We start from the raw sequence: 20,176 nt of genomic DNA on the forward strand, positions 1-20,176 counted from the left end.
GAAGAAGCTCCAGAGCTGCTCCGTGGATGAAGGAGGCACAGAGAGTCGTGGAATCAACTTGTAGAGGCATTCAGGCTGCACCACAGAGGCGGGTCGTCTGTGAACAAGTACTGGTCCAGCGAACCGCAGGCCTTGATCAAGCAATGGTCAGGGATCTGATGAGCAACCCTTAAAGAGGGTAAACAATTTGTACCTAGCAGCACTGGGAAAACCAAAAGTCCTTAGCGAGGGCGATGGTGACCGCAAGAGAGAAAAAACAGAGGCTGTAAATAATCGATAATCCAAGTGAAGGGAATAAAAAGATTACAGAAGTAACACTGAAAAACTGTGTTTAAGAAAAAAATAAATACATGGTCTAGCGGAGAGATTTCCCAGGAAGAATGGTGACCACGGCAGGAGTCAACACGAGGCTGAAAGGCGTGGGAAGCTTCCGATACTGGAGGGAATTTTTTTTTTAAAGAATGTAAATCACACAGAAAGCCATGGATCTTCAATTCACAATACAAGAGAGATTTGGACACATGGAAGGACCAAATCTCACTCATAATTGGTTACTCTGGCAAAAAAGATTGCTGAGATACAGAATTGCTTCCAAATTAGACAGCTGGTATGAAGCAGGGCAAGTTAATACATTGCTGCATTCCATTGGAGCAATAGCAGATGCAAGACAAGGCATTAATGAGACAGAAGACAACTTTGATGAAGCTTTAAAAGCCTTTGATAGCTATTACAACCTGAGGAGCAATAAGTTTCTGGAAAGGGCAAAATTTAACAGAAGGTTCCAGAAACCAGGTGAAACAGTTGATACTTTTATTACTGACCTTTACAGAGTAGCTGAAGGATGTGAATATGGAGACACGGAGACCTAAATGCAGAATTAATAAGAGACTGCATTGTACCAAGTATTGCTGATGAATCCCTATCAGATTTACTGCAGTCTAAGGAAGACCTCACTCTAGGCAAAGCAATTCAGCTGGTGAGACAAGCAGAGGTCCAAAAGAAGAACAGAACAATCCAGAGAGGTGAAGAAAGACCTTGGTTCAGGAACCTCCAGTGACTGTACAGTTCCTTAATCATGGGGCTGTAGAAGAAACACCAGAAAAGAAGGTACACTATGGGGGAGAGGGGGTGGGGGTGATGGGGAAGTGCAAGATGCCATGAAACCCTATCAGTGCTGTGGTGCAAAAAAGACCCACAGGCATGAACAGTGTCCTGCAAACAAAGCAGAATGCTTCCACTGTAATAAAAAAGGCTACTTTGGGGAGATGTACCAAAGTAAAATCTCTACACCCACATGTTCAAAAGAAAACATTTTCAAGCATAGAGCTGTTCATGAAATTGAACAATCTCCATCAGGAGAGAAATCATAAAACTTCCTTGGTGAGATCAATGACCCTAATCAGGCATTCTGGACTGTAGATATATATGTCAACAGACATATCACCAACTTTAAACTAGACACTGGAACAAATGTAACCCATCTTATCAGACAATGGGGAAAAACACATAACCTGCAAACAACAAAAATTCAGTTCCATGGCCCCGGAGGGATTGAACTGAAAGTCAAGGGAAAGCTGCAGGCAACATTCCAGTACAAGGGAAAGCAGATATTAGAAACACTACGTTCTACAGAATCAAGAATTCTCTCTCTTAAGTAGAAAAGCTTGTGTTGACCTTCATCTTATAAAGAAAAGTGAAAGAAGTTAAGCAACAAGAATCCAGGAGTCACTTCCAAAAAGACGTTCCAAAATTATTTACAAGTCTAGGAAGACTGAAGACTAAATACAACATTATGTTGATAAAAGACGCTAAAGATGCCTAGGAAGATACCACACCCACTAATGAAGCAAGTCGAACATCAGCTAGAAGAGATGACCAGGATGGGAGTCATTTCGCCTGTCACTGAGCCTACAGAGCGGTGTTCAGGAATGGTTCCAGTGTACTCTTTGCATTTGTTTAGACTTAACTCAAGAGGAGGTCGTCCAATGTACTCAGTGGACAAAAGCTTGGAAAAGTTATCCAGAAGTACCATGTTCACAAAACTTGACATGAATAGTGTCTTTTGGCAAGTTCCATTGGATAAGATGTCAAGGTTCAACCTTCATTACTCCATTTGGAAGATTTTGTTTTAATCTTTTACCATTTGGTATAACATCAACACCAGAAATATTCCAAAGAACTATGTCAAACATTCTACTGGGCCTTAAAGGAGTTATTTGCCATATGGATGACATCTTAGACCATGGTGAATCTATTTAAAAACATGGTAATGCCACATGATTAGCACAATCTCTTTGCCTTTGCCCCATAACCTCCTTGTCAGTTAATCTCTCTGGCCCTCTGTCTTATCACACACCTACCTTTTTGTCCTATCACACACCTTCCCTTTTGTTCTTTTCCTACCCACCCCTGCTTTACTTGCTTAAAACCTATTACATTTCTAACCTTTGCTAATGAAAGGTCACAGACTTGAAACGTTAACTCATATTTAGTACATACGTCAGAAGGTATTATAAGAAGAAACAGGAGGAATCTTATTCCTATTCATCAGAGACATCAATCAGTCATACATTTGGGCAATGTTGAACCTGAAGTTCAGAAAGTACCAAATACTACAATCCTCAATGAATGCCATCCAAATCAAGAAACGAGATCTCAGAGAAAGATTATTAATCTTCCACATCTGAAAACAACACCATCAGGCAGAGTTGAGAAGCCTCCCGACAGACTGAATCTGTGATGTCAGAGACTTGGGGGGAGATGGGGTAGTATGTAAAAAAAAAGTGGATGTATAAATATATATAAGAATAAAGACTTGGGGAGATGTCGTATAAATGTTTGAAAAGGTTAATGTATGAGACAGTGTAAGGACTACCTCCCACCATGATGATGCTCTTATGACCAAGGCAGGAGTAATGCACTGTTAATTCAGTCCCACTACTCCACAGCTCACAGCATATTAGTAAAATTTCCCACCTACCAGAAAGATTGCCAAATTAATCACTTTATTTATCTCCAGAATAAAGCACACCAAACCAGGTTTCTTTAAACAAGAACACAGTTAACTATAGATTAATAAACCAAGTTTTAAATGATAATGAGATGACTCTATATGTAGAAAAAGATTTTATAACTCCTTAATCTTCCAAACCCTCGTGCACACACATACATTCAGTTACCAATGGTTAACTGGGGAAAATGGAAATATAGACTTTGCAACAGTTTCTTAGGAGTAATAAAATAACTGGGTTGTAACTTCTGGTAGTATTCTCTGGATCGGTGAAGTGTTCCAGAGTCAAATAGTCAGATGCCACTTGAGGTCTCCAGGTGAAATTAATGAACAGTCTGTGGTGGGCAGGCATTCAAGGTAGTTTGTCTGCAGCAGGCTGTACTAACAGGTCTATATCAATTTTAAAGTAGCAGTCTAACAGTAGAAACTTTCTTGAGAGTTCAGGAGCTTCTAAAACACAAAAGTCAACAGGACTTACTGTCAGCAATGAACCCTTCTCCATGGAGCACAGCAACTACAGAGCTCACTCTTGAGGCAGGGATTCTTGACTGGAGGCAACAGCAACCTGCCACACCTGAAACACAGGCTTTCTTTCTCCAAAGCAGTGATTCTCCACAAAGTGTAGCAATTCCTCTTTTCTCTGGGACTCTTCCTCTCTCTTGAGGCATAAAAAGCAACAAGAGTTTTAGCTTCCATACATTAGTTTTGCAACTCCTTCAAAGTTCTTTTGACTTCATGAAGAGATTAGAATTTTACTTGATACAGGAATTATTTTTCAAGAGAAAGAGAGTTTTCTCTGGGCTGTATTCCTGGCCAGTCTCCAGCAGCAACTCTTTTAGCTGCTCACAGCACCCCTGGTCTCTTCTACTTCCCAAATGAAACTGAAAGCCTTTTTTTAAATAGAAGTCACAAGACTATCGTAAAATCTTCCTGTTGCTTGAATATAAATTGCCTGGCAGCCTGCGTTCCAAACACAAAATGTCAAGATTCAGTCACTGTTCTCAGAAAGTAGCAACAGGTCTTAAAGACACATAAATCTCTTAGCCTTTTTAAAAAACAAAACTCTTATGACACCTCCGCCCTTGCAGAAATGAAACACCATTCTTGAATGCGATTCATTACAATGTAAAACATTTTAACATATTTTCACATTCATGCCCTCATTCACTCTGCTGGTAATTAACACAATTTTTCTTTGTACCATTGTTACTCATGTAACTCAGCAAAGTTTAAACTCATGACAAAGCATTGGTGATAACATTGTTTTTTTCCGGAAATGTGTAAAATCTTTAAATGATAAGGCTGTAACAATAAACTCCATCTGAACATTCCGGCATTTCGGTTTTAATTTTTGATAAATGTTGCCCCATTCAGCCATTTGCAACCTTCCAAACATAGTCTCCCAGTGTTTCATGTTTTCCTTCCAAGTGTCCTTATAGATCATCACCTCAGCCAGGTGAACTGCACAGGTGGGAAGACTGGTCACTACAGGGTTCACTGTTCCCTGCGCAGTTTCTCAAGCACCCATTAACCTGTGTGGTATCACTTGATACTGAAAAGCCTGATCCAATTGAACAAAAACTAATTCTTCCTTATCTAGGGGTGTCAAAGGAATTTGACCGTATCCCTTCAACAAATTTATCTCTGTATGACACATAGCACTGCCCACTCTGTCAATGCAGTCTTCCAAACGAGGAATTGGGTAGGAGTCTGCCTTCATTACTGCATTGATGTTTCTGTAGTCTATACCAGGACGAGTTGACCCATCAAGTATACTAAGGTGGCAGTAGAGAAACCAAACATACAACTGTGTCTAGTCCATTGTGTGTGAGTCCCCTGATTTTAAATAACTGACATTAAAAAGCTATACTGAACCATGTGCTAGTTTAGATGCACAGTATTCAGTTTCAGATTTGAAAGCTTTAAAAAGTGCCCATAAGTGCAGCTGCGCCTAAAAAATGTTTAATTTTAAGAGCCTCCTTGAAGACCCACAAATGGGCACAATTAGCGTTAACTCTCCATGGCAATTAATTCAATCTGGGGACGTGAACAGTTTTTTGGGCAGGTCCAGCTTCCAGTACAATTGTTTTTAAACCAGCGTAAAATATCATGGAAACACAAACTGCACCAGACATAATTTGTCTTTGAAATTCTTTGATCTTTTGCGCTGGTTTGACAAAGTTGGCAAATTGTACTGTAAAAACCAGTGAACGTGGCTAAAAACCCCAGGCCCTTATTTTTATGAGTTTTTACTCACTCGGCCTATAATCTAACTGTACAATAGCAGCGCCTAGAGGTGTAACTGGTACCTCCTTGAAACTGAACCAGATATTCATGTCTCTTACATGTGGCTTTCTACAATCTTTCTGATGTTGGACCAAGTCGACAATAAATAAGGTGAGATCATGTTCAAATTATTAAGCTGCTTTATTACACGTCGAGGTGAATCTTCTGGGTGATAGTTATGATCAGATTCACTTAGTTCGATTGATATAACTTATCTCTGCATAATTACATAAAAATAATAAAGATGCTATGCTACCCTACATCTGCAGATCATTTTGCCTGAGTGAAACAGACAAGGTGTTCTTAATTCTGTACTACAGCCCAGTTTCTTCTCCTTGCATCCCCTTGTCTTTTGCTGCCTGACTACCTCTGTAATGTTCTTCTTCTCATAAGCTAGCCTGTCATTTTGGTGTCAGGGTGTCTGTATCTCACTTTTTAAGCACTGCTTCACAGTTAGACAGAAATCAACGGGTTTTCCAATACATTGGATGAGAGCTGGTTTCTGATTACCCTGAGAAGCTGACAAATAATTTATTGTTCAGCCTTTGAACAAAACAATATGACTGGAGCATAATGATTCAGTTTTCTAAACTGGTGGAAATACACATTGCTTTTAAAACTCCAGAATTAGAAGCAACTCTTCTTCCCAAGTTTTTCTGTAGAAATAAAAGGTCAAAAAATCTTGAAATGTGACAGTAACATTTCAGCATCAATAGAATTTAGGTAAAAAAACAGAAAATACTGGAAACTCCATCAACCTGAAATGTCGGCTCACTATCAATGGGACGAGTCTGGGGGAGCGCAATAGTGTGGTGGAAATCAAAGATCTCAGGAATGTGCAGGTCCTGCTGCTTTTAATGACAAAGTCCCATTATCTTTTTCCCCTTCTGTTTCCTGCCTGGAAACTGGGCAAATTGACTGCCAAGCTGGCTGCTGGGTGGGAAAACCAGGGACAAGAGGCTGCAGCTGGAATTTGTCCCCAGTGGGAGAGCTTAGAGCTAGGTGGGGGCAGGGTAAGGGAGTGGGAGTGGTCAGTGTGTTTTTATCTCAGAATTCCAGCATCTGCTGTATTTTGCTTTTGTTCCAGAATTTAGATATGCAGTTTGCTGAGATCTTGTTAAACCCAAAGTGCGTTATAGCCAATGAAATATCTTTACAGAGTAGTCACTGTTTTAATGGAGAAAAAACAGCAATCAATTTGCACACAGTCAGCTCTCACAAACAGCATTGAGATTATGACCAGATAGTCTATTTTGATAATGTTGCTTAAGGGATAAAGTTTGGTCAGGATACTGAGGAGAATGCTCCTGCTCTTCTGTAAAATAGTGCCACGGGATCTTTTATGTCTTCTGTTACAAGGTATGGATATCTCGGATTTGACCAAATCTATGCTGTAACTTGTCTGAATTTAATGCGCCAGCATGCCTTGACAGGCTGAATGCCGGGTTGCTGGGCAACTTCTGTAAAAATAGAATTGCTGCAGTTTCAAGCTGTTCTTACATGAGTAAGCAACTGTCATTGTCTGTGACAAGCTGCAAAGTCAAGCTGATAAGAACTAAACAATGGTTCCAGACTAGGGAAAGCACAAGGCCTTGTTCGGGACATCTGCATTTCTGCTAAGGAAATAAACTTTGCAACAAACCTTCAAATTCAGCAACTTTTGTAGAGATAGCATAAGTGGCCTTGAGGCCCACTGCCCATAAATAAGAGATACCAATGATTGACAATAGTTAATGTGGTCCAAGACATGTATGCATTGGGTGGAACAAACACAAGAAATGCTGGAATCACTCAGCAGGTCTGGCAGCATCTGTGGAAAGAGAAGCAGAGTTAACGTTTCGGGTCAGTGACCCTTCTTCGGAACCCGCAGTATTTTGCTTTTATATTATGCATTGGGTGGGTTGGGAGGAGCCTGCCATGTTTTGTGATATAAAGTTAACAGTCCACGGGCACTCAGGGCTGCTGCAGAGAGTCAGGCAACTTGATCGGTGGCACAGAAAAAAATTACTTCTCACCGTCAAACTGATCCCTCACTGGTGATAGTAGATATATATGCATGCTCATGCTTTCTTGTAAATATTATCAATTTTAAGCAAAGGATCAGTTACCCTGAAATCTTTGTCCTAGTTGGCTGTTCCATCACAGGTCCAAACTGTAAGAACGGTTAGACCGAGATAAAAATAGTTATGAGTCTAACACCTCTTAAGAAGCCAGACAGAACTTCAATGGGGGAGGGAGTATAAAAGTAGAGAAAAATTGCCACAACTGTACAGGGAATTTGTGAAACTATACCTAGAGTATTATATACAGTTTTGGTCACCTTATTTAAAAAGGGATATACTTGCATTGGAGGCAGTTCAGAGAAGATTTACTAGTTTGATTCCTGGGATGAAGGCATTGTCTTATGAGAAAAGATTGAGCAGGTTGCGCCTATACTCATTGGAGTTTAGAAGAATGAGAAGTGATCTAATTGAAACATATAAGATTCTGAGGGGGCTTGACAGAGTCGATGCTGAGAGGATGTTTCCCCTTATGGGGTATCTAGAACTAGGGGGCCATTGTTTCGCAATAATGGGTCGCCCATTTGATACAGAGATAAAGAAGAATTTCTTCTCTCAGAGGGTCATGAATCTTTGGAATTCTCTACCCAGGAGAACAGCGGAGGCTGGGTCATTGAATATATTTAAGGCTGAGATAGCCAAATTTTTGAACTGTAGGGGAGTCAAGGGTTATGGGGGGCAGGCAGGAAAGTGGAGTTGAGGCCAAGATTAGATCAGCCATAATCTTATTGAATGACAGACCGAGGCTGAGGGGCTGCATGGCCTACTCTTGCTGCTGTTTCTTATGTTCTTATGTTTAGATATCGATGGAGGTAATCAGACAAATGACGGCGAAAGGCAGAGCAAGGAGAACAGCTTGGGGAGAATGACAGAATCCTAAAAAGAAACCTGGTCCATAATGTAACAGTTAATTTTAAGGAGGCAGAAAAGGAGAAACTATCAACTAAGGCAATTTTTATCAAGGGAGAAAATCACAATAACAGAATTAGCTTTATCAGGAATATGTCACCACTTTAAGACAGGTAATACAGCTTGTTGTTGTTGAAATTGCTGGGTTTCGCCAACATTCTTTGATGAAAATCATTTGTTTTATTGCACATGAATGGATTTTCAATATCTTGCTGTAATTCCCTAACGTGTAGTATTCTCTTATTTATCTAGCATAACACATTTTAATCAAATTTGATATCGAATTCTGAAGAAAAAATAATTAATCTTGGTTTCAAAAAAACAAGGTTTAAATTTAAACTGTTTGCTGCAGAAATAGAAACCTCCATCTTCCACTAAAAGCATGACCAATTCATTACCATAAAACAATTTCTTTTGATAATAGCTTTCTATCTTCCCTTGTTCACTTAATGCATCCAAAGCCTCCTGGGTATTTACAAGCAAATACTTTATCTTTACCTATCAGACAGTCTTTTACATTTGCACATAAAAGTAGGTTGGTATTCTAGTTTGTTGGATGTAATGGGCTTGGGATTAGGATGCAAAATCTGGAGTTTAGGTTCAGATGATACTATGCTGTCAGTGGAGTGCATCATTTGTACAGGGGAAAAACATTCCTGGAGAAATCAGATAAGCTCATTGACAATATAAAAGGGATTACCTATATATTTTAGAGAAAAAAATGCAATTCTTAAGTGTGGCAATTCAGTCTGATTGTAGGAATGGAGGAAAGGCAACACCTGGATCACAGGTCCCACAATTTCCAATTTGTGTGTTAAGTTAGTGTAATTTTAATGAGAAGCAGCAAAAGTTGCCAGTATATCTTAACATGAACCCCCAGATTGTAATACATCACTACATGGCAATCTTACTTAAAATTTTTCAAAGTACTTCCAGTTGAAGTCTACAGCAAAAACACCAGCCATGTTCAAATTTGACAAAAATGCCACGTCAGTAGGCTTTTGGGTGTCTTCCAAATTCTCTGTTCCCAAATGGCGGCTGTAATAAATAAGGATCAGGACCTGCTGAAATATCTTGATCAAATAACCTTCAGCAGTATAGCCTCCCTTGCTGATCTTTACAGAACTTCCCTACTTCTGAACTCTGAATGTGTCTTTGGCAGATAGCACTTTTTCTGCTTTCTGCAGCCAGCCATGCAGGCCCCTTGCCTGGGAATTGCCTCCCTAAACCCCAATAATCTCTCTCCTCCTTTTAAAACCTGTCTCTGTGACCAAACTTTTGGTTACCCCCCCCCCCCCCCCCCTCCTGCTATTTCCTTTCTTTCACTTCATGAAGTGGCTTGTGATTTTTTCTACATGAAAAGTGCTACTTAAATGCATGTATTGTCACTGCTGCTGCTGTTGTCATTTCTATGTATTTGAAATCCTTGATCAGAGAGTGCTAGTGTCTGATACAAAACATGGAGTGGATTAACAGACTAAATCGGGCAACCAAATTTTCTGTGGTCATGCCACTGTGACAGGGTGGACTCCAGACCCCATCCCTGCCTCCTGTTCTTTATGGTTCTGATCCCAACCCAGTTCCCAGAGTCAAAGGCATTAGGTATTTCAGATGGGAGAATGTTGGGGAGGGAAATTGCTGCGGCACCTTACTGGCAGTAAAAAAATGTGTGTGCCTGTTTCCTGGTCTTGTCAGTATTGTTAATACGATTGATTACATTACAAACAGTTTCATTGCTAAAATGGCTCTCCAAATTCTCCCGCTGATGTTCTTAGCAAGTCTGCATCGCAAGCATGCTTAGGTATCCTTCAGGCACAGCATTGCCAGGTGCTAAATTACATGAAATTTGTTATATGATGTATTCCCCTCACTTGCATGGCATAGCTGTATGCCATAATTATATGTGATCATTATATGTTATCATTACAAGTCTTCATTATATGTCTTCCTCCCTGACTACCCGCTAAAACTGGAGGAGTTGGGTCAGACCCCCAAGTTCTGCCTCTGCCCAAACATATGTGACAATGTATCAGCTGAGGAAATTCAAGGTTCATGTGTCAGATGAAATATATCCACTGGATTAGCAGATAGCATCAAGAGGGTGAATTCCCTTGTCGCGTCTGGTGGACTTAAGATGCTGGAACGGCATAGAAATCTTTTTATGAGGGCGTAGTCAAGTGAAAGCCATGTCTGCTCGACATCCATATTTTAGCAGTTTCTTCCTGGTTCTGCAGTTCACCCATGATCCACCTGCTGAAAGGCCATTGACCCCATTTAATTATGATAAAAGAGAGAGGCAGGTGTTATTATTGAGAATGCTGCATAATTGCTGATTTTATTAGTGGAAACTGCAAAGCTGGAGTCCCATTGTCAGGAGAGGGAAAACTGGAACCAGGTCTGTGGGGCAAGTGGAACAAGGCTGCAGGTCACCACACAAGCACAGTGGGCCTTGCGTCATGAATGTGATCAAGCTAGGCATTATTATCTGATTATTGTTTTGAAAACACCAACAGAGCAACAGGAAACCTTGCCAAGAAGCTGGGGAGGCAAACTGGGACCTAAGCATAGTTGGCAGCAAGCAGGGTTAAGATTAATCTCCTGGAGCAACACAAGAGAAAAAGCATAAGGGTGTAAAAAAAACTTTTATTTTTCCATCTTTGTTTATTAGTTCTAAAAATATTGGAGATGGGGAAGAAAGCCGTTTGGATTGGGCAGGACAATTGGAGGCCAGGAGTCATGCAATGAAACCGTCGTCCACTGAAGTCGTCAGTAAGGCAAATTTTTGACAGACCATTTCTTTAAATACAAGGCACATGAGTTGTAGGATCTGATACCTAGTTAGTCACAATAGGAGTGAACAAGGAGGGTTGAAGAGAAGGTGGGAAGGACCTACAGGTTGTGACAACCACGGGAAAAACAGAGAAAGGAGGGTAGGGCACAGGTTGCAGCATTGGGAATGGTTGATAAAAAAAACATTTTTTAAAAAACATTTTAACATTATCTAGAATTTACAAGATATTACTTCCATTTTAACACAGATGATACATAAACAGCACTACAGTACCACATAGTGACGACTCTAAGCATTTTATCTACAATATTTCTAGCCTCACAGGTCAATGAGCAGACAAACAGTTGAAATCCTGTTGAAATGCCATGTACTGGCATTATAGCAAAGAATCATAAGGAACATAGCTGCTGTGAACAATTTAATAGGACAATCACTGTGGGAAGGTTTACAAAGGATTTTGGAATGGAATGTGAAACCCAAATAACCATTTTCATATCTAATATAGATTTAGTAAAGCGACATAATGTTCCATACTTTTCCTCTACTTTTTGGCTTGTGGGTTTCTATGGAAACCAGACAGGAAAATTCATGTTTTGGTTGCAGCAGCTTGGACAGAAGCAGAGGTACAGAGTGAACTTACAGCTGGGAGGTCAATTTCAGTGTAAGTTAAAAGTTAATTCCCTTTTGTTTTCGGAGGACCAGGGGACTGCTGGGTAAGTGAAAACTATATATTTGGGCGGTTTAAAATCAATTTCTTTTAGTTTTGGTTGCAGCAGCTTGGACAGAAGCGGAGGTACGGAGCGAACTTACAGCTGGGAGGTCAATTTCAGTGTAAGTTAAAAGTTAATTCCCTTTTGTTTTCGGAGGACCAGGGGACTGCTGGGTAAGTGAAAACTATATATTTGGGCGGTTTAAAATCAATTTCTTTTAGTTTTGGTTGCAGCAGCTTGGACAGAAGCAGAGGTACGGAGTGAACTTACAGCTGGGAGGTCAATTTCAGTGTAAGTTAAAAGTTAATTCCCTTTTGTTTTCAGAGGACCAGGGGACTGCTGGGTAAGTGAAAACTATATATTTGGGCGGTTTAAATTCAATTTCTTTTAGTTTTGGTTGCAGCAGCTTGGACAGAAGCAGAGGTACGGAGTGAACATACAGCTGGGAGGTCAATTTCAGTGCAAGTTAAAAGTTAATTCCCTTTTGTTTTCGGAGGACCAGGGGCCTGCTGGGTAAGTGAAAACTATATATTTGGGCGGTTTAAAATCAATTTCTTTTAGTTTTGGTTGCAGCAGCTTGGACAGAAGCGGAGGTACGGAGCGAACTTACAGCTGGGAGGTCAATTTCAGTGTAAGTTAAAAGTTAATTCCCTTTTGTTTTCGGAGGACCAGGGGACTGCTGGGTAAGTGAAAACTATATATTTGGGCGGTGGTATGTTGATAAGGTAAGCTTTTTATTTAAAAAGTTCTGTCCGTCGGATTGCTAAGCTAACAAGTTTTGACTTTTTTTGGGGGGGTTTTTCAGTAGATTTGTTGGGAATTTAGAATAGTGGGAATGGAGGTTAAGGCAGTTGTATGTTCCTCCTGCAGAATGTGGGAGGTAAGGGTCGCCAAGAGTGTCCCTGCTGACTGCATCTGTGGGAAGTGCACCCAACTCCAGCTCCTCGAGAACCGCGTTTGGGAACTGGAGCTGGATGAACTTCGGATCATTCGGGACGCGGAGGGGATTATTGAGAGGAGTTATGGGGAGGTAGTCACACCCCAGGTAAAAGAAGTAGGTAGATGGGTTACCGTCAGGGGAAGGAGAGGGAACCAGCAGGCAGTGCAGGGATCCCCTGTGGCCGTTTCCCTCAACAACAGGTATACCGTTTTGGATACTGTTGCGGGGGACGACTTACCAGGGGTAAGCAATGGGGTACAGGTCTCTGGCACAGAGTCTGTCCCTGTTGCTCAGAAGGGAAGGGGGAAGAGGAGCAGAGCATTAGTCATTGGGGACTCCATAGTTAAGGGAACAGATAGGAGGTTCTGTGGGAACGAGAGAGACTCACGGTTGGTGTGTTCCCTCCCAGGTGCCAGGGTTTGTGATGTCTCGGATCGTGTTTTTGGGATCCTTAAGGGGGAGGGGGAGCAGCCCCAAGTCGTGGTCCACATAGGCACCAACGACATAGGTAGGAAGAGAGATGGGGATTTAAGGGAGAAATTCAGGGAGCTAGGGTGGAAGCTTAGAGCGAGAACAAACAGAGTTGTTATCTCTGGGTTGTTGCCCGTGCCACGTGATAGCGAAGCGAGGAATAGGGAGAGAGAGGAGTTGAACACGTGGCTGCAGGGATGGTGTAGGAGGGAGGGTTTTGGTTTCCTGGATAATTGGGGCTCTTTCTGGGGTAGGTGGGACCTCTACAAACAGGATGGTCTTCACCTGAACCAGAGGGGTACCAATATCCTGGGGGGGAGATTTGCTAGTGCTCTTTGGGGGGGTTTAAACTAATTCAGCAGGGGAATGGGAACCTAAATTGTAGTTCCAGTGCACAGGATGTTGAGAGTAGTGAGGTCAGGGATAAGGTTACAAGGACGCAAGAGGGCACTGGCAAGCAAGAACTTGGTTTAAAGTGTGTCTACTACAACGCCAGGAGCATCCGGAATAAGGTGGGTGAGCTTGCAGCATGGGTTGGTACCTGGGATCTCGATGTAGTGGCCATTTCGGAGACATGGGTAGAGCAGGGGCAGGAATGGATGTTGCAGGTTCCGGGATTTAGATGTTTCAGTAAGAACAGAGAAGATGGTAAAAGAGGAGGGGGTGTGGCATTGTTAATCAAGGAGAGTATTACAGCGGCAGAAAGGACGTTTGAGGACTCGTCTACTGAGGTAGTATGGGCCGAGGTTAGAAACAGGAGAGGAGAGGTCACCCTGTTGGGAGTTTTCTATAGACCTCCGAATAGTTCCAGAGATGTAGAGGAAAGGATAGCGAAGATGATTCTCGACAGGGGCGAGAGTAACAGGGTAGTTGTTATGGGGGACTTTAACTTTCCAAATATTTACTGGAAATACTATAGTTCGAGTACTTTAGATGGGTCAGTTTTTGTCCAGTGTATGCAGGAGGGTTTTCTGACACAGTATGTAGACAGGCCAACCAGGGGCGATGCCATATTGGATTTGGTACTGGGTAATGAACCCAGCCAGGTGTTAGATTTAGATGTAGGTGAGCACTTTGGTGATAGTGATCACAATTCGGTTAGGTTTAACTTAGCGATGGGCAGGGACAGGTATATACCGCAGGGCAAGAATTATAGCTGGGGGAAAGGAAATTATGATGCGCTTAGGCAAGATTTAGGATGCGTAGGATGGGGAAGGAAACTGCAGGGGATGGGCACAATCGAAATGTGGAGCTTATTCAAGGAGCAGCTACTGCGTGTCCTTGATCAGTATGTACCTGTGAGGCAGGGAGGAAGTTGTCGAGCGAGGGAGCCGTGGTTTACTAAAGAAGTTGAAGCACTTGTCAAAAGGAAGAAGAAGGCTTATGTTAGGATGAGACGTGAAGGCTCAGTTAGGGCGCTTGAGAGTTACAAGCTAGCCAGGAAGGATCTAAAGGGAGAGCTAAGAAGAGCAAGGAGAGGACACGAGAAGTCACTGGCGGATAGGATCAATGAAAACCCTAAGGCTTTCTATAGGTATATCAGGAATAAAAGAATGACTAGAGTTAGATTAGGGCCAATCAAGGATAGTAGTGGGAAGTTGTGTGTGGAATCAGAGGAGATAGGGGAAGCATTAAATGAATATTTTTCATCAGTATTTACAGTAGAGAAAGAAAATGTTGTCGAGGAGAATACTGAGATTCAGACTACTAGGCTAGATGGGATTGAGGGTCACAAGGAGGGGGTGTTAGCAATTTTGCAAAGTGTGAAAATAGATAAGTCCCCTGGGCTAGATGGGATTTATCCTAGGATTCTCTGGGAAGCCAGGGAGGAGATTGCAGAGCCTTTGTCCTTGATCTTTATGTCGTCATTGTCGACCGGAATAGTGCCGGAAGACTGGAGGATAGCAAATGTTGTCCCCTTGTTCAAGAAAGGGAGTAGAGACAGCCCTGGTAATTATAGACCTGTGAGCCTTACTTCGGTTGTGGGTAAAATGTTGGAAAAGGTTATAAGAGACGGGATTTATAATCATCTTGAAAAGAATAAGTTCATTAGCGATAGTCAGCACGGTTTTGTGAAGGGTAGGTCGTACCTCACAAACCTTATTGAGTTTTTCGAGAAGGTGACCAAACAGGTGGATGAGGGTAAAGCAGTGGATGTGGTGTATATGGATTTCAGTAAGGCGTTTGATAAGGTTCCCCACGGTAGGCTATTGCAGAAAATACGGAAGTTTGGGGTTGAAGGTGATTTAGAGCTTTGGATCAGAAATTGGCTAGCTGAAAGAACTCAGAGGGTGGTGGTTGATGCCAAATGTTCATCCTGGAGTTTAGTTACTAGTGGTGTACTGCAAGGATCTGTTTTGGGGCCACTGCTGTTTGTCATTTTTATAAATGACCTGGAAGAGGGTGTAGAAGGGTGGGTTAGTAAATTTGCGGATGACACGAAGGTCGGTGGAGTTGTGGATAGTGCCGAAGGATGTTGTAGGGTACAGAGGGACATAGATAGGCTGCAGAGCTGGGCTGAGAGATGCCAAATGGAGTTTAATGTGGAAAAGTGTGAGGTGGTTCACTTTGGAAGGAGTAACAGGAATGCAGAGTACTGGGCTAATGGGAAGATTCTTGGTAGTGTAGATGAACAGAGAGATCTTGGTGTCCAGGTACATAAATCCCTGAAAGTTGCTACCCAGGTTAATAGGGCTGTTAAGAAGGCATATGGTGTGTTAGCTTTTATTAGTAGGGGGATCGAGTTTCGGAGCCATGAGGTCATGCTGCAGCTGTACAAAACTCTGGTGAGGCCGCACCTGGAGTATTGCGTGCAGTTCTGGTCACCGCATTATAGGAAGGAGGTGGAAGCTTTGGAAAGGGTGCAGAGGAGATTTACTAGGATGTTGCCTGGTATGGAGGGAAGGTCTTACGGGGAAAGGCTGAGGGACTTGAGGTTGTTTTCGTTGGAGAGAAGGAGGAGGAGAGGTGACTTAATAGAGACATATAAGATAATCAGTGGGTTAGATAGGGTGGATAGTGAGAGTCTTTTTCCTCGGATGGTGATGGCAAACACGAGGGGACATAGCTTCAAGTTGAGGGGTGATAGATATAGGACAGATGTCAGAGGTAGTTTCTTTCCTCAGAGAGTAGTAGGGGCGTGGAACGCCCTGCCTGCAACAGTAGTAGACTCGCCAACTTTAAGGGCATTTAAGTGGTCATTGGATAGACATATGGATGAAAATGGAATAGTGTAGGTCTGATGGTTTCACAGGTCGGCGCAACATCGAGGGCCGAAGGGCCTGTACTGCGCTGTAATGTTCTAATTCTAATTCTAATAGAGCTTCTGGAGACAATATTGGGCTGAATTTTAATCTTTCGATCAGCTCGCAGCAAGGGAGGCCAAGCGCGCATTGGGAACCCAAAAGTTTGAGAAGCTGTATTATTGGCAGCTTTTTAACTAAACCACAACATTTGCATCTAATTTCTAGGTTTCCCAACCAATTAGAGCGAGTGGGCTGCCGGGATGGAGACCTGCACCTGACTGTTGAAGCTTCACTATTTAAAGGGACACTGAGAGTCTGATTGTAAGGACTCGCCGAGATATTCCATTCCCAGCTGACGGGAGGAAGAAGCCTACCTCAAAGAGCAAGCAGGTGTGACTGGAAATGGCAGAGGAGGTGAGCTGCAGGAGTGTGGTACCTCGCTCCTGGATACAGTGTCGCAAGAAGTTCAATGACCTCATCAGGGCAGAAAAGGTGTGTAGCATCCCCCATTCAAGTGCAAACCCCCTCACTCTGCCTTTCCCAGCCTTCTCCTGCACAGCATTCCTCAGACCAATACACCTTGGAGATGCACCTATCCCTCTCTCTCAAGGCATTTCCTCACATCCCCAACTGACCAACCATCACTGACATTCATCCTCATCTTATCACCATGCTATACCCATCCCTCGGTGCCCTTCCACAAATATATCCCTCCATCTTCTCAACACATTCCAATTCTCACATGCATAGCTTTCTTCTTTCTCTCCTTGCAGAAGAAAAGAGGATACATACCAGGGAGAAGCAGAGAACTGGGGGTGGCTGTCCAGTCCTCACTACCCTGACCACTGCAGAAGAAGATGCATTGGATATAAACATGCAGGCCATTGGTGATGGAGAGATGGGGAACTCATAGCTACCTGGTGATAGAATTAAATATAATTCAGCCACATGGTATACAACACTCACTCCTGTTGACTCGATGTCAACAGGCAATGAAAATGATTATCTGCACAATGAGGTGCAGATAACTAACCTTGTCAGTTCTAATTCATGTACTTCATCTCCTACAGGTCCTGCAAGCAGCCCTCAGGAGTTGGTGCTGGAGGAGGACGAAGATTCTTTAGAGGGCGTCAGTCACTCTCAGGAAGCACTGTCACACAACTCAGGCACAACCTCCACTAGCTCAGATACACACACCTCAGTCGGGCCTCCAAGATAGATAATTGGGTTGTCACATGATGAATCACAAATCATACGAATATACGGGCATACGAATTCGGAGCAGGAATAGGCCATCCAGCCCCTCAAGCGTGCTCCGCCATTTGATAAGATTACGGCTGATCTGATTGCGGCCTCAACTCTACTTTCCTGTCTACCTGCTATAACCTTTGACTCCCTTGTCAATCAAGAATCTATGTAACTCAGCATTAAAAATACTCAATGACCCCTGCACCCACTGATCTTTGGGCAAGAAAATTCTGCAGACTAACAACCCTCTGAGAGAAAACAATTTCTCCTCATTTCCATCTAAATTGGGAGACCCCTAATTTTTAAATTGTGTCTCCTAGCTCTAGTTTCTTCCATAAGAGGAAACATCCTTTGAACATCCACACCATTAAGTCCCCTCAGGATCAGTTGTTTCAGTAAGATCACCTCTCATTCTTCTAAACTCCAATGGGTAAAGGCCCAACTTTTCAACCTTTCTTCATAAGTCCTTCATTCCAGGAATCAGTCAAGTGAACCTTCTCTGAACTGCCTCTAAGGCAATTATATCCTTTCTTAAGTATGGAGACCAAAACTGTACGCAGTACTCCAGATGTGGTCTCACAAACGCCCTGTACAGCTGGAGCAAAACCTCCCTACTTTTATATTCCATTCTCCTTGCAATTAATACTAAAACTACATTTGCCTTCCTGATCACTTGCTGTACCTGCATCCTAACTTTTTGTGATTCATGTACCAGGACACGCAGATCCTTCTGTACCACTGAGTTCTGCAGTCTCCATTTAAATAGTATACTTTTTTCTGTTCTTCCTGCCAAAGTGGACAAGTTCACATTTTCCCACATTATACTCCATCTGCCAAATCTTTGCCCACTCTTAACCTATCTATATCCCTTTGCAGAATCTTTATGTCCTCTTCACAACTTACTCTCCTACCTATCTTTGTGGCATCACCAAATTTAGCAACCATACAGTTGGTCCCTTTATCTAACTCATTGATATAGATTGTAAATAGTTGATGCCCCAGCACTGATCCCTGTAGCACTCCACTAGTTACAGCTTGCCAACCCAAAAATGACTCATTAATCCCTACTCTCTGCTTCCTGTTATCTAACCAATCCTCCATCCATGCTAAAATGTTACCCCCTGCACCATGACCTCTTATTTTCCAAAGTAACTTTTGATGTGGCACCTTATCAAATGACTTTTGGAAATCCAAGTATACCACATCTACTGGTTCCCCTTTATTCTTGCTTGCTACTTCCTCAAAATAATAATTTAGTCAAACATGATTTCCCTTTCACAAAACTTATGCTGAATCTGCCTGATCACATTAAGAGTTTCTAAGTGCCCTGTTATAACCTCCTTAATAATAGATTCTAGCATTTTCCCTATGACAGATGTGAGGCTAACTAGTTTCCTGCTTCCTGTCTCCCTCCTTTCTTGAATAGTGGAGTTATACTCGCTATTTTCCGATCTGATGGGACCTTTCCAGAATCTAGGGAATTTTGGAAATTACAACCAATGTACCTACTATTTCAGCAGCTACTTCTTTTAAGATTCTAGAATGCAGGCCATCAGGTCCTGGGAACTTGTCAACCTTTAATTCTAATCGTTTTCTCAGTACTCTTTCCCTGGTGATTGTAATTGTTTTAAGTTCCTTTCCCCCTTTCACCTCTTGATTTACAAGTATTTCTGGGATGTTACTTGTGTCTTCTACAGTGAAGACAGACACAGAATATCTGTTCAATGCTTCTGCCATTTATTTATTTCCCATTATTAATTCCCAAACTCATTCTCTGGAGGACCAACTCTCACTTTAGTCACACATTTCCTTTTAAGTACTTGTAGGAGCGCTTACTATCCATTTATATATTTCTGTCTAGCTTTCTCTCATACTCTAATATCTCCCTCATTTTTTTGGCAATCTGCTTTTTTTAAAACTCTTTCCAATCTTCTGACCTACCACTAATCTTTGCAGAATTGTTTGCTTTTTCTTTCAATTTGATACTATCCTTAGCTTCTTTAGTTAGTCACGGATGGTGCATCCTTCGCATAGAGTCTTTCTTTCTTACTGGAATGTATCTTTGCTGAGTGGTATGAGATATCAGAATGAGAAGGAGCAGGTGCCGGAGGCGGGGACAGCAATGGAAAGACCCCATCAAAGGGTGCGGGACACTCCAAGCTGTGCTCAGCTGGATGCAAATGCTGAGCCTTGGAAGTCATCCACGAAGAGGACTATTCTTGAGCAACAGCAGAAAATGTGAGATTCTGTCAGCCTTTTCCGAGGGCACTGCACACAAACACACAGAAATGCAGAAGGCAGCTGGTTGCTGCTGGCTTCCCAACACACCGACATTGTTTGCTGTTTTAACCTGCCGCACACAAAGTCACCCTCCCACCCTGGCAAGTTGAAATTCCCCCTAGTGAAGGGAAAAATGAAGATTCTACAATGATATACTTGCCCAATCCAGATAACTGCTCCTTGGAGCTCACCTTACTGTCATAGCTTCTGTACCTTAAACAAAAAC

General features: G+C 42.3%; 1 long non-coding RNA gene across 1 annotated transcript; it reads right to left on the reverse strand.

Moving 5' to 3' along the window:
* Positions 1-3,111: 3,111 nt before the first annotated feature.
* Positions 3,112-20,160, reverse strand: LOC137368760 (uncharacterized). The gene is made up of 3 exons (XR_010974826.1): positions 20,111-20,160; positions 6,939-7,106; positions 3,112-3,970 (listed from the first exon to the last, which is right to left on the reverse strand). It is a non-coding gene; the product is annotated as an uncharacterized lncRNA (long non-coding RNA).
* Positions 20,161-20,176: the final 16 nt, after the last annotated feature.

Source organism: Heterodontus francisci, chromosome 4 (genome assembly GCF_036365525.1).
Source record: "Heterodontus francisci isolate sHetFra1 chromosome 4, sHetFra1.hap1, whole genome shotgun sequence".
Classification (NCBI taxonomy): domain Eukaryota; kingdom Metazoa; phylum Chordata; class Chondrichthyes; order Heterodontiformes; family Heterodontidae; genus Heterodontus; species Heterodontus francisci.